The following is a 17,545-nucleotide window of genomic DNA, read 5'->3' on the forward strand; positions in this document are numbered from 1 at the left end:
CTCTAGTTGTTCTAAGGAGCTTCTCACTACAGCGTTGGCTGCTTTGTAGGTTACAGAAGAGATTGTAATAATGAAAATCTTCCTTGGAATCACAGATTATTTTAGCCCAGGAAAATAGTTCTCTTTTATAGTTGTTTAAGTAAGTGTAAATTTTAAATTTTAAGAAACTCTGAATCTTTGAGCATATATTCTGAAATAGCTAGAATTAATGCATGATTTTTGAATATTTTTCTTCTGTCATTGTGTGGTATCTGTACAGAAGAGAAATTCTATGTTTTATCATACAAAAACTTCTATTTCTTAACTTCTAAGATGCCACCAGTTAAAGAACATCATTGTTCTAATGTCTGACCTACAGATGCAGTTGGAGGGCCAATGAGGAAATTGTGTTAAATTTATACACTAATTGTAAGATGCATGCAAATTTCAGAAATAAGACACGTTAACATGTCCCTCTAGGTTGGCATTTATCTATAAAGAATTACTTTTAAAATGCCTATAGCTGTCAGTGTGCTTTAGGCTTTATCGTGGTAGCCCAGGAGATTCTGATGGAGGGCATGTGTAAGGAAGTCCCATTATGGTAAACGCCATTACAAGGAAACCGTTGTTGAATATCTAGGTCATGACCACACACCATGATGTTGTCTAGGTGAGTGAAAGAGCTGAATATTCTACTTGCTAAAAAAGGATCTGTGCTCTTAATCAGAGTTTAGTTGAAGTGTATAGAAACCACTCTAGCTTTTTTTAAGTACAGGGAATTGAGTGCTTATAAAACCATTGCGAGGCCAGAGGGAGGGGGCACCCCCTGAGCTGGGCCTCTAGAAATGATTCCCCACAGAGTCATCCCAAAGAGCTGCTCCTTGGGAAAGGATCAGGAGGCCTCACTGGCACTGTTGACTCCAGTGCACAGTTGTCACTGCCGCAGTCCAGTGACCGGGAAGCTGCCGGCAGCACTGTCTCCCACCGCCACTAAGGCAGTGAATGGGAACTAGGACCCTGCCCAGAAACATCCACCATTTCTAGGGCTATGCATACAGTCAGTGCTGGGGTAGCAGACAGAGAGCAGCGAGGTCACTGCCTGCCAGATCGCATGGGGTCTGATCCACAACTGGGGCCTCCTTGCAGCTAGGAGCCGGACCCGTCAGTCCTGCCCCTGGTGTGCATGTTGGGGAGTGGGGGGCAGGGAGAGACAGCTTTGACTACTGCCCTGGAACATTTTTAAAAATGATGGAATGGATGACTGCTCATTAACTTTTGTATAGTGTTTGACACTTTCCAGACGGTAGAAATGTGAGACCCAAATTAAATGGGGAGGTTTAGGGCCAGACGAGAGATGTAATTCTCCAGTCCTGAGTACAGCTGTCAGTATCTGTGCTAAGTTACCACATCGCTTCTGTCAAGACTCTCTGCCTACCTGCCTCCCTTCTTTAGTTAGTTCACTAATTGCAGTTCATGTCTCATGTGACTTAGAGTTTTGTTCATCAGCCTAAAATCCTTCCCATTGCTTCCGAGAGGGGAAAAGGAGTGAGGAGGATTATTAAGACTGGCCAAGACTTGACCAAACTTCAGTCAGGCTCCTAGACCATCTCCTAGGCCCGTCCATGCACTTCCTTATAAAATCCAGTTTTAGCAAGAACCCTGCTACATCATGGGCGCCTGGGTGGCTCAGTCGTTAAGCGTCTGCCTTCGGCTCAGGTCATGATCCCAGGGTCCTGGGATCGAGTCCCACATCGGACTCCCTGCTCGGCGGGAAGCCTGCTTCTCCCTCTCCCACTCCCCCTGCTTGCGTTCCTGCTCTCGCTGTCTCTCTCTGTGTCAAATAAATAAATAAAATCTTTAAAAAAAAAAAAAAAGAACCCTGCTACGTCAGCTTCACCAGAAGCCCCCTCTGCTTCCTGGATGTCTGACCAGGTTCCTCATCCTCCACTGGCCCCCGGGTGATGCCTGACACCCTGGCTGGCCTTCAGCGAGAATCCTGCTAGATCAGTTTAGCCAGGAGCCCCCTTACCCTCTACGTTTCCTCTTAGTGGTTTTCCATTCGCTGCTCCACTCCCGTGCTCCCTGGCTATAAATTCCTGCCTGTCCCCGCTGCACTCGGAGTCGAGCCCAATCTCTCTCCCCCACTGTAAATCCCAGCACACGGTCCCTACGTGCATCAGTCCATCGTGAGGGTCCTGGATGGAGCTGCGTCACCATCCTTAACAAGTGTCCTTGCATGTTTTTCCTTTACCGTAATAAACATTTATAGTGCACTTATGTGCTAGATATTGTTCTGAACAGTTCTTTACATATATTAACATTCACTCCTCAAAGAACCTTCTCAGTAAGGTACTCTGACCCCCGTTTTATCCCCCACTTACCCACATTTTACAGATGGTACAACTGAGTGACAGGTTAAGTAACTTACCCAGGGTCACCAGCCAGTAAGGGGCAGAGCTGAAATTTAAACCCCAAGTCCGTACCCACAGCCACTACACTGTATCTCTAGAGAGGTGCTTGGGAATGATAAAGCTCAAGTTGCTCGTGGGGAGAATTTCTTGAGTATACAGTCAGGGAGGGATGGGAAGATGGGGCTTTGGTGGAATCGGTGACATTTTATGTCTAAGCTGGAGATTGGGTACGTGAAGGTTTGTTGATCATTTGGAATTTATGCCTTTTGTACATCTTAAGTATTTCCAAATAAATTTTTTTTAAAGATTTTATTTATTTGAGAGAGAGCATGCGCATGCACACAAGCGGGGGGGGGGGGGGGCGGGGGGGGGGGGGGGAGGGAGAAGCAGAATCCCCACTGAGCAGGGAGCCTGATGCGGGGCTCCATCCCAGGACCCTGGGATCACGACCTGAGCCGAAGGCAGACACTTAACAGACTGAGCCACCTAGGCGCCCTTCCAAATAAATTTTTAAAGAAAAGAATGTCATGGTAGTATGACTTGGGTAATAAGATGGAAATGTCTTGGTGCACCGGGCACCTCTGCTCCCTGCTCTGTTAAGTCCCTGGTGAGGAAGGGAAGGTGGACCTTGATGGGAACTTAACATCCCAAGGGTGCCCCCGCAGGATTTGTGGAGTGGAGCAAGGAGGGGGCCTGCTGCTGGGGGCCGTGGCTACCATGTTGTTTCCTTTACCTGTGAAGGTGACAAGGGGCATGCAGATAGGACCCCCTGGCTCTAGAGCCTGCACAGACAGGCTGTTGATCAAGGTCAGCTGCTTGTTGAGTTTAACCAACTGAGCCACCCAGGCACCCTCTGCTTGTTGAGTTTACATAGCAGTGAAAGAGTATGTCAACTCTCCATGAACTTATAATCAGAGGAGCCTGTTCCTGGAGAATTTCTCCCCGAAACCAAAGGCTCCAGACTCCTCTGTGTGCTACAGCCAGAACAGGAACATCCTGGGGGCTCTCCCAGCTACTGGCCACCAGGTAGATTCCATACTCCTTACAGAGCCTACACCTGCCTCTCCAGCCTCAGGCCCAGCCGCTCTCCCTTGAGGCACCAAACTCCAGCCACAATGGCATGGTTTCAGCCCGTGACAGCACGAAAGCTCCTTCTCAGGTCAGGACCTTCCCCACACTGTGCCAGCTGGCGGGTGTGAGCTCGAGTAGCCCGCACATGCACACGAGCTTGGGTGTGCACGCACACACGCTTCACCTGGCCGGCGGTTCTCTAGGCCCAGCCTCATTGTCACTTCCTCACCAGAATTAGCTTCTTTGGCCCACTGTTACTCTTGTCATGCTTACCACAGCGAGTGTGTATTTGTGTATTTGTGGAATCATAATCTCTTACTAGATTATAAACTACAAGGACAGGAACCGTATGTTTTCCACTGTATACCCAGTGTCTGGCACAAAACTGGCATCCATTAAACATGACCTAAATACATAAATACGGAGAGGGTACATGAGGGTACAGGCGGTAAAAAGAATGCTAGACAGAGAAAGCCAGCAGACAGTGATTTGACCCCTGACTCCTGTGCCCTGCGCCCCTGGTTTTCCAGAGCGCCTAACCTCTGCAGTTTCGTATCTCACCATGCGGCCTTTCTTTCCTTCTTGCCCTGCTGAGATGTGAGCTCCATGGGCGGGAGTCTGCCTTTTCTGTTCTCGGGCATTGCCCCAGCGCCCAGAAGAGCGGCTGGCTCTAGGAGGGCTTAGTGTGCGCAGGCGAGGGACCGCCTCTGCCTCTGTAGGAGGGAGCTGGCTGGTGTCAGGGTTTCGAAGCGTGTAGGAAAAGTTTCCAGCAGTTCAAATAAGGGAATTTTGGCATACCATGTTAGATTATCAGAGGGCTGCTGGGCAGCAGTGGGGGCTTAGAGCAGCATTGGTGGGTGGTAGGTCTCGTTCCTTGAGCCTGCAGCGTCGGGCGGTCTGCAGACCACACCGGAGGTTGGGATGGTGCAAAGGTGTGGGTGGCAGAGGGAAAGGCCACTGTCCCAGGGGGTGCCGGGTGGTGGAACTGAAGCTCAGACACTGAGACGTGTTGACCAGTGGGATAAAACTTAAGGAGGCTGGGGCAACAAGGGAAGTTCCTGCTCTTGGTCTCCTTGTCAAAGTTTGAAGAGGAGCTCCTTCTAAATCTGCCTTCCAGAGCCCTGAAAGGCCAGTTTGAACTTCCTGCCCACACCGTAGCCTGCTGTTTGAGGAGAGCAGTAGTAGGAATTTAGAAGCTCTGTGGGCCCTGTTGTGACAGTGCCCTCTGAAAATTTTAACTGAAAGCAGAAAATTGTTTTAAAGAAGCCTTGGTTTCTCAGAGGATGGTTTCATGTCTGCCTTTTCCCCAGCAGGTGTCGCTGTCATTTGGTAGTTTACTGGGGAGAGGCGAGATCTGGGAGAGTTGGCCCACACACCAGTAAACTGGCTGCTGTCTTCATGTTCTCTGAGTCAGTGACTTGTTGACGGTCCCTAAATAAAATCAAGCTGAAATTCTCAGCCTGACTGTGTTCTGCTGCTCTATTAAAACAGTGATGTGTAGGATAGACTCGTCTGTGAGCCTCTGTTGTTGAGGGATAGGCTTAGACGCAGGTGAGTTTGAGAAGAGCAGTGTCACGATGACTCGGATACCTACTCTTTGGGCGGTGAGAGATGGAGTAATTTGTATCTGAAGAGAGTAGATGGCTGGTCAGAAACTGCCCATTTGGTTTATCTATATTATTATACGAACATACCAGATTTTGAGATCCTCCACTTAAAATTGAGATTATGTGAGTTAGCTGTTAGTTTTCAAAGATCTGAAACATACTGGTTTACACCAGAGAAGCTTTATCACTCTCTCATATAAAAGAGGCTCAACAGGGTCAGAATTCTTGGTTCCTTCTACCTCATCACTCTGCTATGTGAGGCTTCTCTTCCCTTTCCTTCAAACTTTTCCTACAAAGGACCAGAAAGCAACTGTTTTAGACTTTGCTGGCCTTGTCTGGTCTCTGTCACATATTCCCCATTGTTCTTTCCCCACCTTTCAAAAACGTGAGAAACATTTAGTTCACCGGCTGGCTCCTGCCCTATGCAGCCCTCTCCCCTTCAGAGGGGAGACTGGTTTGGGATTCTTTGACTCTTAAAATGAGACTATAAAAGTGACCACACATCATGTAGTGCAGACGACATGAGGAAAATGGAGTATTCCATATTCAGATATCTTAGGATTGGTGCTTTATATTCAAAACTAGTTACCTATTGATAACATTTATTTATTATACTTCTTTAAAACCAGCGACTGATAGCGTTCATTTATTATATTAGCCTTCTTCATTTCTGTAGCACGAACTCCTTTTCCCCTAAATATTTTGAAGAGAGACAGCCCTGCGTTTGTCTTCTGATGTTTTTGAGAAGATGACAGCGGTGTAGTGGAAGAGTGTGGCTGGCGCTCAGAGACGAGGCGCCAGTGCATCTTGGTCAGCTCACTTGGGCCCTGGAGTCTGTGTGGAGGAGGGCGGGACAGGGTGATTTCTTAGGTCCTTGCCAGTTGTTTCCATCGGATTCTGAGTTCAGGCAGGTTTTCTGCATTTCCATTCTTTGAAAAGGCTGGGTGACAGTCGACGGAAGTACTTGACTCTTGTGGGCGCTGGCCTCCAGGGTCAGTTACTACAAAAGAGAAGGAGGGTTTTCCACAGCAAGGGTAGGTAGAGCTCTGTAGCTTACTAATAGTTCTCTTTCCTCATTCTGTCCCTCTTGCTTCTCCTTCTCTTCCTCCTTTTCTTCTGCGGCTGCTGCTTTTGAATTTTGTAGTAAAAGAACCAATTGTGTTCATACTCTGAGCTTCCTAAGAGGCAGTAGCTGGGTCTAGAGTAAAACCTTTGGGCCAGATACATTAAAATGTGTAATAAAGCAAAATGGTAGCATGCTGATCACATATTTTTATTTTTTTAAAAAAGACTTTATTTAGAGAGAGTGTGAGCTGGGGGAGGGGCAGAAGAAGAGGGAGAGAGAGAGAGAATCACAGACTCCGCGCCGAGCGCAGAGACCAACTTGGGGCTCGATTCCATGACCCCAAGATCATGACCAGACCCGAAATCAAGAATCAGAGCCTTAACTGACTGAGCCACCCAGGTGCCTCCATGCTAATCACATATTTTTAAATAAATTTAGTGGTGGTGTTTCCCAGACAGATGTACTTCTGCTCTGCTCTCAATTTCATTTGCGGAGTTGTAATGGAAAGTTGCTGTTGAGAGAGATACAGCAAGTTTGCTTTAATTAATAGATTTGGGTTTTTTTAATCAAAGTATAATTAGTGTTCTATTAGTTTTCAGGTGTACAGTCTAGTGATTACTCCATGCTCATCATGCTAAGTGTACTCCTAATCCCTTTCACATGTTTCACTCATCCCCCACCCCTCTCCCCTCCAGGAACCTCCAGTTTGTGTTCTGTATTTTAGAGTCTGTTTTTTTGTCTCTTTATTTTCTTTATTTGCTCGTTTGTTTTGTTTCTTAAATTCCACATATGAGTGAAATCATATGGTATTTGTCTTTCTCTGACTGACTTCTTTCACTTAGCATTATACCCTCTAGGTCCATCCATGTTGTCACAAATGGCAAGATCTAATTCTTTACTGTGGCTGAGTAATATTCCAGTGTCATATGTGTTTGTGTGTGTGTGTGTGTGTGTGTGTGTGTGTGTACCACATCTTCTTTATCTGTTTATCAGTGAACACTTGGGCTGCTTCCATATCTTGGCTATTGTAAATAATGCTGCAGTAAGCATAGGGGTTCATATATCTTTCCAAGTGAGTGTTTCCATTTTCTTTGGGTAATTCCCAGTAGTGGAATTACTGGATCATATGGTCATTCTATTTTTATTTATTTATTTTTTTAGAGAGAGGGAGAAAGGGGAGGGAGAGAGAGAATCTTAAGCAGACTCTATGCCCGTGCAGAGTCTGACATGGGGCTCCATCTCACCACCCTGAGATCATGACCTGAAATCAAGAGTCAGACGCTTAACTGACTGAGCCACCCAAGTGCCCCTATTTTTAATTTTTTGAGGAACATCCATACTCTTTTCCACAGTGGCTGCACCAGTTTGCATTCCCGCCAACAGTGCACGAGAGTTCCTAATAGACTTTTTTTTTTTTAGAGCAGTTTTTGGTTGACGGAAAGATTGCGCAGAAAGTATAGAGTTCCCACAATACTTCCTCTCCCCACCCCTAACACATCCTCAGTTTCTCCCATTATGAACTTTGGCCTTGGTGTGGTGCATTTGTTGCAATCAATGAACCAATATTGATACATTATTATTAACTAAAGTCCACAGTTTACATTTGAGTTAACTTTGTATTATGCAGTTCTAATGGGTTTTGACAAGTGCTAATGTCATATATTCACAATTAAAGTATCAAACCGATTTACTGCCCTGAATGTCCTCTGTGCTGTACCTCTTCCGCCCTCCCCAAGCCCTTGTCAACCACTGATGGTTTCACTGTCTCCATAGTTTTGCCTTTTCCACAGTATTACATAGTAGGAAGCATAGACTATGAAGCCTTTTCAGACTGGCTTCTTTTACTTAGCAGTAGGCATGTAAGATTCCTTCATTTCTTGTCGGGACTTGATAGCTCATTTTTTTTAAATGTGAATTTTCCATTGTACAGATGTTCCAGTTCCTTTATCCATCACCTATAGAAGGACATTTCAGTTGCTTCCCATTTTGGGCAACTAGGAATAAAACTGTTCTAAACACTCCTGTGAAGGTTTGTGTAGATAGAAGTTTTCAACTCACTGGGGTAAATACTTAGGAACTTCTGCTATTTTAATTAGCTAAAGGCCAGTGTCAGAAAAAAATACATTTGAAAGCCCCTGTGTTTAAAAATCAACCTATAATAGGTTTTATAGGTTTTTGGTTTTTTTTTTAAGGAAAGATAGAATGGATGTTCATTTCCTGTGCCTTTGAGTTGAAGGTGAATAACCATCAAATCTAAGTAAATTATAAAAAATGTTCCACGTCTGTAGCAAGGCCAGGGAAATAGGAGCGGAGAGGCAGAACATGGGTAAGAGAAACTCTGCGCTCGGAAGGGATAGCCATCACAGAACTAAAGCTGCGTGCCACATCCGTTGTTCTTCCCTTAGAAAATCCTAGGTATTCAGAGTTGGAAGGAACCCCAGGGAGTCAGCTGTTGATTGTGAGATCATATATCATATACCATATCATACACCATATACCATCATATTCATATACCAAGAAAGAAAAAACACTGCCAATTGACTGACGTGTCCTCAATGGTAGGACACATCCTGATGTAAATGCTATTAACATATGAAGAAATGTAAGTCTTAGAACTGGTAAAATACAGTATTCACCACAGATGGAGTAACAGGCATGGGACAAAGAACAGTATGATGCTCACGTATTTGGAGTGGCAGAAACTTGAAGGTTTTGCCTAATGGCTTTTATTCCTTCTGAAAGTAGTCAGAGTTCATCTTCTGAGGAGGAGGAGCTAAAGGAAGGCCTTAGTGGCTCCAGAGTGGAAGGTCTTTGAGTGAGTCATTGACAGCAGTGGAACCCAGCAGACCCAGGAAATGGTAGAATGGCTGGGAAGCACTGAGGGTGCCCTGGGTTAGGGACACAAACTCATAGTGACACCAGACTACATGGCTGTGATCTGAGTCAGGAGTGGAGAGAGTGGACAGTGGCTTCATCTAGGATTAAGGGTTTGCTGGGCAGGGCGACAGAAGAACAGTGGGCAGAGGCCTTGCAGACGCAGACTGTGAGATAGTGCAGAGCCCATGCTGGAAGACGAGAAATGCAGGCCAACAGTAACATTTTGTGTTCCCCCCAGGATTGACTGGAAATACTTTTATAATGTTACTTACACTTTTTAGATATACACTGAACTAGGTATAAACTCATTTTACATAAAGACATTTACAAATTAAGTAGAAAAAAAAACCATTTTTTCAAACAATAAGGTAGGGGCACCTGGGTGGCACATTTGATTGAGCAGTCAACTCTTGGTTTTGGCTCAGGTCATGATCTCAGGGTCGTGGGATCAAGCCCTGCATTGGGTTCCACACTCAGTGCGGAGTCTGCTTGAGATTCTCTCTCCCTCTCCCTCAACCCCACCCCCGCCCCCACACCTCAAATAAATAAATCAATCCTTTGGGGGCACCTGGGTGATTCAGTCAGTTAACCATCTGCCTTTGGCTCAGGTCATGATCTCAGGGTCTTGGGATCGAGCCCCGCATTGGGCTCCCTGCTGAGCTGCTTTCTCTCCCTCTGACACCATCACCTCCTGCTCATGTGCTCTCTCTCAAATAAATAAATAAAATCTTTTTTTAAAAAAAGGTAAATGTTATGCCCTGGATGTTCATGTTTCAAGTTCAAGATGGGAACAACTTGAGGCTCAAATTCTTTGCATTTCATGTGTCTGTGTTCCCTTAGGAATGCAGGGTTACTATTCAAATCACCTTCGCATTTGGCATGCTTATTAGTAATAATACAGCCCTATCAAGGCTACCACTCAGCTCCCCTGCTCCTCCTTTCTGTTGAAATTGCTGTGGAACTTTTGCTTATGCAACACTCAGATGGCATTTTGGCTTTCACTTAATTCAAGTGCATCGTTTGCAAGTTAGCCCACCTGTATGCTTTTCCAGCAAATCTGTAACGGAGTAGTGCTAGCGACGTGCCACCATGGGTGCTTTAATCGGATAACACAGAATGCACGTGTGTGTATTGTCATCAGAATTAAAACAAAAATAGATATAAATTGATGGGCATCTAAGATCCCTTAATTTGAGAAAACACTGGCCAAGAGCAGTGGTTCTCAAAGTGTGGTCCAGGGACTGCCAGCATCATCAGATCAGTCACCTGGGAACTTGCTGAGTGCGTCTGCTGTAAGCCAAAGTGTGAACTGCTGCGAACTGCTGCTCTAAGCTAACTGAATCACTCATTTTACGGATGAGGAAACTGTGGCCCAAAACCTGCTGCTCAGAATTGCAGTTAGTGTCCATGAAAACGGGGTCTCAAACCTGAACCTCTGGACTTCAGTCCATTTCTGTTTCCAAAGCACTACATTGTCATTTCTTTCTCAGTTTTTATTTTGTTTTCCTTGGTTGGGGCTGGGTTTTAAGGAGTGTTCCTAAAGTTTTGGGTTCTTGTCTTTTGTTCCTTACAGTGCCAGAACCTACTAAGACCTGTTCAAGCCAGCCCCAACCTGCCGGTAACAGTACCAGCACCTGCACCAGCACTCTGTCCAGCAGCAGCAATGGCAAGCGTGCATCTGCCAGCAGCCAGCAGCCAGCTGCGTCCCGTTACCTGCCTCGCGAGGTGCCTCCACGCTTCCGCCAGCAAGAACAGAAGCAGCTGTTAAAGAGAGGCCAGCCATTGCCTGCAGGGGCTCTGGCCAGTGTGAGCCCAACCCAGGGTGCTGGGCCCGCAGGGGTAAGCCCTCCTCCCCTCCCTGGAGCCGGCGCACAGCAGCATCCCAGTAAGCTCCAACCAGGTAAAAACACATAGAATGAGGCATTCCTTTTATCAGAACCGGTGTGCCATTTTCAACTTTGCCGTACGGTGATACAAATAGACATACTTGGTCCATGTTCACTATATGCATATAATGGAGGGAGCTCGCTAGCTAGATGGTGGTTAGATTCATTTCAATTGAATTTTATTTTATTTTTTTAAAGATTTTATTTAAGGGAGAGAGAGAGCGCACGAGTGGTGTGGGGGACAGAGGGAGAGGGAGAAGCAGGCTTCCCGCTAAGCAGGGAGCCTGATGCGGGGCTCCCTCCCAGGACTCCAAGATCATGACCTGAGCCGAAAGCAGATGCTTAACTGACTGAACCATGCAGGCACCCCTCAATTGAATTTTAAAATTCAGTTCTGTTTCCTCCTCCTTCTATATTTTATTTCTCATCGGTTTTCTGATGGCATTAGCTCCTTCAGCTAAGTTTGTTTCTCACCAGAAACTAGAGGTCTGCACAAGAGTACATGTGCATCTGTCATGGCAGATGCCATAGAATCCTGCAGTGAGAATTCTTAATAAAACCTTCCTGCCCGTTTCCAAGGCTGGCCCGTGACTGTGCCTGCGCTCTCTGCGGGGAGGTCACAGCGTTTGATCGGGAGTGGGTGCTTCTAACTGTCACTTGTTCAGACACGTTGAGCCAAACCTGCCAGGTCTCGTGCTCAGCCCCTGCGTGTCTGGGGTTCTGATCCCCCTGCTTCTTGCTGGCATCCTTGCCTGCAGTTGGACACCAGCTTTCTCTTGACTCCTGAGAGAAATCACCCCACTCGTTCGTTTACTTTCCAGCTCCTAGACTGCTTGCTGACAGCTCTCCTGTCCTCTCCTCTCTCCCCTCTTCCTATCTTCTTGACCTTACTGATGGACTCCTACTTTAAACAATTGCTTTACCAAAGTGTTAGAGAAATTTTTGGAAGAGAGCAAAGTACATGTGTTCAACTGCTGTGTTTCCCTGTTATTTTCTTAAATCGTTCCATTTCGAATGATTTCACAATCAGCATTGGTGCTGGCATGGTCACCGTCTTTGGTCATGGTAGTGAGACTCAGGCCTCAGAAGCAAGGAGGCTTCTTACATTAGATCGGGATCTAAAAGAAACCTGCCCCAAGTTATATTAATATTTCTTTCATGTGCTGCTTTCTAACATAGAGAATAATTCCAACATGGCTTAAGAGTTGTTTTTTGTTTTTTTTTTTTAAAGATTTTATGTATTTATTTGACAGAGAGAGAGACCGCAAGAGAGAGAGCACAAGCAGGGGGAGTGGAAGAGGGAGAGAGAGAAGCAGGCTCTCCTGCTGAGCATGGAGCCCGATGTGGGGCTCGATCCCAGGATCCTGGGATCACAACCTGAGCCGAAGGCAGACGCTTAACAACTGAGCCACCCAGGCACCTGTGGCTTAAGAGTATTAATAGCAGTATTTCTCAAAACTCCCAACTTTGTGGTATATTTGAAACAAATATTTTTAGCTTGGCCATATGTCTTTAAATAGTCTTGACTCTCATCTGCTGAATTCCTGGTAGAGGGTATGTAGGTCAATGGTTGTCAGCAAAAAGCAAGGGAAAAAAAAAAGAAATGATCAAATATAGTCATTGACCAAGAATATAGTCCGTCTACTTCACCGTAAGCAGTTATTATCAAACACAGTTACTTTCTACACTGAAACATGGTCCTCAGGAAAATCTTAACACAGACAAGGAGTGTGTAGTCATCCCTAAATAGCTTGGTGTTTTAACTTCAGATGCTTGTTTTGAAAAACTGGAAAAGAACTGTAACAACCCTGCTTTTTTCAGGCCTTATGCCATTGTTACATGATTAGTTGGCAGGACCACATCAGGGTTCCCATCAGATGCTGTTGGTGCAGGACGTTACCAGGACTTTCTTAGATAAGTAGAAAATAAGGAGTTGCTTCAAATTTGGGGGTTGGAAATAATATCCTTTATTAAAATATTGGTCTCTGTAAATAGCCTCCGGAAAACTATTTCTAGTTTATTATAGTTAAAAATAGATAGATAGAGATACAGGGGGAGACTAATCAGCATTTTCTGTATAAACATCTCAGGAAATGGAATCAATCTATATTATATTAATAAAATAAGAAATGACTGATTTTTGGCTCCCAAACAAAAGTCTTCATTTTATACCAGTTTCATCTCTTTCCCAACAGTTGCTGGTATCATAGCCAGATGAACCTTTCTGATTCAGGTCCCCTCGAAACCTGTCCTGCCTTACTAGTTCCTACTGCACAAAGTCTCTCTTTCTCTGCCTGGCTGTCAAGACAGCCTTGTCTAGTCAGCGTTTTCCCTTCTATTCTATTTGGCTTACTTTCCATTCTGCCAGCACTGTTTCCTCACTGTGTCACAAATACGCCAGGCTCGGTGTCATCTGTCTCAGTCCGTGCATGCACCTGATGGCCTCCCCCTTCCTTTCTGTCCAGGTCATCACGGCCCCGCCCCACGAAGCCCCTTCCTTGCTTCCACTCTCTGCTCCTCTTGCTGTAGGAAGGTGCTCAGTCTGCAAATACATCTTCACCTTCATGGCACACTGTGCAGGCTACGTTGTTTGCTGATTAATTTTAAGAGTCTCAGCTCTTGATTAAATTGAAAGTATCCTATAAAGAGTCTCACTTTCCTATGGTATGACCAGCCTAGAGGGGTGGAATGAGCTCTACACTGGGGGTGGGGGTGGGGGGGATGATGTCCTGGCAGCTATAGGACTCACTCGTCATACCCCTCACCTAGGACTTCATTCTCATCCAAAATCAGAGGTCTGAACCTCTCAGGACCTCTAATCTCTAAGGTCTCTTCCCTTTAATTTCTGAGTCAAATACTGTTCCAAAGAGCTTGTTTGATTTTTGTCCATGGAGACGTTGCGGGAACTCCGTCTGGTGTTGTTCGGGAGTCAGCACAGGGATTGCAGGGGGCAGCAACGCGCATGGAGGCAGCATGGCTGAGGGGTCAGGAGACAGGCTGGTGGAGCCACGGCCTGCCCTCTAGAGTTCTCACCTGTGACATGGGGGGATTCCTACGCTACAGGACTCTGAGGGTGAGATTATTTGTTTGGTACTCAGCAGAGGGCCTTGCATACAGTAAGTGCTCCATAAGTGCATCAAATATGTGCCCGTCTTTGACATGCTATTATGGAGCAGCAGTTGTTTCTTAAACTTGCAAAATTTTTAAATGAATAAATTCCTCACAGTGCAATAAAGCTTTCTCATCCTAGGGGTGCTGGGTGGCTCAGTCGGCTAAGCGTCTGCCTTTAGCTCAGGTCACGATTCCAGGGTTCTGGGATCAGGCCCCGCATCGGGCTCCCTGCTCAGTGGGGAGCCTGCTTCTCCCTCTCTGCCTGCCGTTCCCCCTGCTTGTGTGCTCGCTCTCTCTCTCTCTCAAATAAATAAATCTTCAAAAAAAAAAAAAGCTTTCTCATCTTTCTCTGACCTGTGTACATTTTGAAATTTCAGCTATCCTTCCTAGAGTTGAAGCATTCTGTGAACTTTTTCATGGTGCAAGTTACTTACTAAATTCATATCCAGGTGAAATCCGGAAGAGTAGCCACATTTTCTTGTTACATTGAAACTTTTCTAGATACTGCTTCAAGTAAAAGCTCGCATAATTTTTTTTTTTTTTAATAATACATAGATTGTCATTGAGCTTGATTCTGGGTCAGCAGGTTTCCACTCCTGTAGCCACACCTGAAAAATGCAGTTTTGCTCATGATTCCATTCCTCTGACAGTAAGGTTAAGTTAAAAAGTAGGAATGTTCGGTCACTGAACTAAGATTGAATTACCCAAGCCGGGAGTAGGTAAATGACTCATCCTTAAGATTTTAGCAGCAGACTATTTCTCGTGAAAAGAAAAGTGGAAAGGGATTATTTCAGACCAGCACATTAATTTCTATTTTTCCCAAGTGTATCAGCATGTGGACTCTTTTTTCACCCACCAAAGGCATAGTGTGATTGGCAAAGATTAAAGAAGGTTAAATATCCCTGGAAAGAATCAGTGGACTTTGAATCACCTTTATCATAGCTTTAAGAAGTTATAGTGAAAACCTGCTAAAATTAATGAGCATCCTGGTTCCCTCCCATCTGAGTGCAGGGCCGTTTGCCTTCCTTCCTCCTCCCTGTGGAGGGATTGTCACAGTGTTTGCTGGAGTAAGGGAAAGCGATCTTGTCCACCTCAGTGTATACAGAAAGGACTTATAGATACCAGTGAACAGTGTCGGTGTAGAAACGGGAACGTGTGTAAAGAATTGAAAACTGAAGTCATACTCGTTTTAGCGCAGCAAGCGTAGCTACGTTTTCTATACTGTTACATAAGGCAGTGGTAGCATATGCAAAGAGACCCAGACTGACAGTCATTTCTGTATTCGTTCATTTCCTTTATGTCCCACATGCTTTGGAAAAGGATATGTCAGTAGATCAGTCTGGCTGTTACAGAGTTTTATTATGATTCACCTTGTAATTTACAGTAATCTGTCAAACTTGTTCATATGGAAAAATTGCATTGCCAGTTTTTGCCATTTTTTGACAAGCTGATACGCTAGCTTAATACTTACGCACCGTCTCTTTCCTCTGGTTACTCCATCAGAATGCCTAGGCAGCAGTCCCACACACAGCTTGCATACCTTTGACAGGAGGAGAGGCTAACCCGCCAGAACTGTGGTCTCTTCAAGCATGTCTGCATTAAGTCACCAAGCAAAACATTTCTTGAATGCCTACTAAGTATAGGGATACATAGTCATGCCTAAGTGGGTTGGGGTGCCACTAAGAGATAACGGGGGGGGGGCACGTGCCCATTAACCCAGACCGAGGATGGGGAACTGCCAAGGAAGGCTTTCCCATGGAGACACCCTGAGCTGAGTTTTGGATTAGCTGTGAAAGGCAGGTGATAGAGCAGCCTCCGTGGGTGATGAAGGTGGTTCAGCGTGGCTGAAATAAATAAAGCAATAAACTAGCACAAAAACTTACTGTGATTACCCAGTCACATCAAATTCATATTCAAAGCTATCCCAGCACATTGCTTTTGGAACTTGGTAGGCTAATTCTAAAGTTCATCTAGAAGAGTAAAGGTACATAAATAGAATAGTCAAGAAAAAAAAATTTTTTTTTTAAAGATTTTATTTATTTTTTTGACAGAGAGAGACATAGCGAGAGCAGGAACACAAGCAGGGGGAGTGGGAGAGGGAGAAGCAGGCTTCCCGCAGAGCAGGGAGCCCGATGTGGGACTCGATCCCAGGACTCTGGGATCATGACCTGAGCCGAAGGCAGACGCTTAACGACTGAGCCACCCAGGCGCCCTCAAGAAAATTTTTTAAAAGAGTAATGAGCTATCAAATAGAGCCATGATCCTCCAGTAATTAATTACAACTGCATGTTACTGGGTCAAGAGTAAACAAACAAATTGATGAGATACACTGGAGGACCAGGGAAAACACACACACACACACACACAAACGGAGGTTTAGGTTAGTATGGCCTCCCGAACTACTGGGAAAGTGGCAGCTCCCATCAACACAGTGCTAGAAAACCATACACGAAACAAACGTGAAAACTGTTGCAGGTGACACAGGAGAACATTTCCAGATTGTGGCCTGAAATTTTCTCTTAGGCAAGAAGACGTGAAAAGAAAGCCTGACAATGTTGAGTGTATGAAAGTTATAGACTTTTTTGTACAATCCCATAAATAAAACCTGAGAGGAAATACCAAGCCTTTCTATAAATCAACAAGGAAAAAAAAAACAGTCCAGTAGGAGAATGGGCAAAGAATGTGAACAGGCAGATTGTAAAGCTACTACGAATGAGTCCTAAACATTTTGAGAGAGAGTATTATTTGTGACCAAGAGGAAATAAGTGAAAATGAAAACAACAGTGATACACCATTTTTCACTTACCAAACTGCCAAAACTTGAAAATCTATTGTAATACCAGCAGTACTGTTGATTGAGTGCTTACTATGTGCTAGTTCCAAGTGCTTCACACATTAATTTTTTAGTCTTCACAGCAAGACTCCAGAACAACTCCACCGGACTGGTGAGGGCGTGGGAAGGGGCAACTCTGATTTGCTGCAGGTAGGGATGTAACTAGTGTGGCCACTAGGGAGGGCAGTTTGGTAGAATTTATAAAAATTTTAGGTGGTCCTATCTCCTGACCCAACTATTCTTTTTATTTTGTTTATTTATTTTTAAGTAGGCTCCATACCCAGCATGGAGCCCAACTCAGGGCTTGAACACACAACCCTGAGATCCAGACCTGAGCTGAGATCAAGAGTCAGGGGTTAACCAACTGAGCCACCTAGGCGCCCCTCCTGACCCAGCTATTCTAACTGGGAATACATCTCTTTTGCCCTCCCAGTCCCTATTGCTCAGCGGTTATCGCTTGCCCTGTGGCATGAGCTAGTGGTAGGTGAGTTGAGAATGTCAAAAGGCAGGATGGACAAACTGTCAACTGTTGTCTCTTTGAAACAGTTACAAATGTAGGAACATTATGAACCTTCCAGTGACTGACATCGTGCTTTGCCCCACACGGAGAGAAAGCATGACCTGTGTTTGGGAACCAGTGGAACTTCTGCTGGGTTTCAGGTCTTCTGTCACTGCAGTATCCAAAGAGACGTACTCAAGAGTTG

The 17,545-nt window shown here is 45.2% G+C and overlaps 1 protein-coding gene across 1 annotated transcript in view; it reads left to right on the top strand.

Annotated features, from left to right (window-relative positions):
* TNRC6C (trinucleotide repeat containing adaptor 6C) overlaps nucleotides 1-17,545 on the top strand; it is a 95,938-nt gene that overhangs the window by 9,810 nt on the left and 68,583 nt on the right. Inside the window, exon 3 of the mRNA XM_044921402.1 lies at nucleotides 10,585-10,911. The gene's annotated coding sequence lies outside the window, so the exon portion shown is untranslated. The remainder of the gene's footprint in view (nucleotides 1-10,584; nucleotides 10,912-17,545) is intronic.

Source organism: Neomonachus schauinslandi, chromosome 15 (assembly GCF_002201575.2).
Source record: "Neomonachus schauinslandi chromosome 15, ASM220157v2, whole genome shotgun sequence".
NCBI classification, from domain to species: Eukaryota; Metazoa; Chordata; class Mammalia; order Carnivora; family Phocidae; genus Neomonachus; species Neomonachus schauinslandi.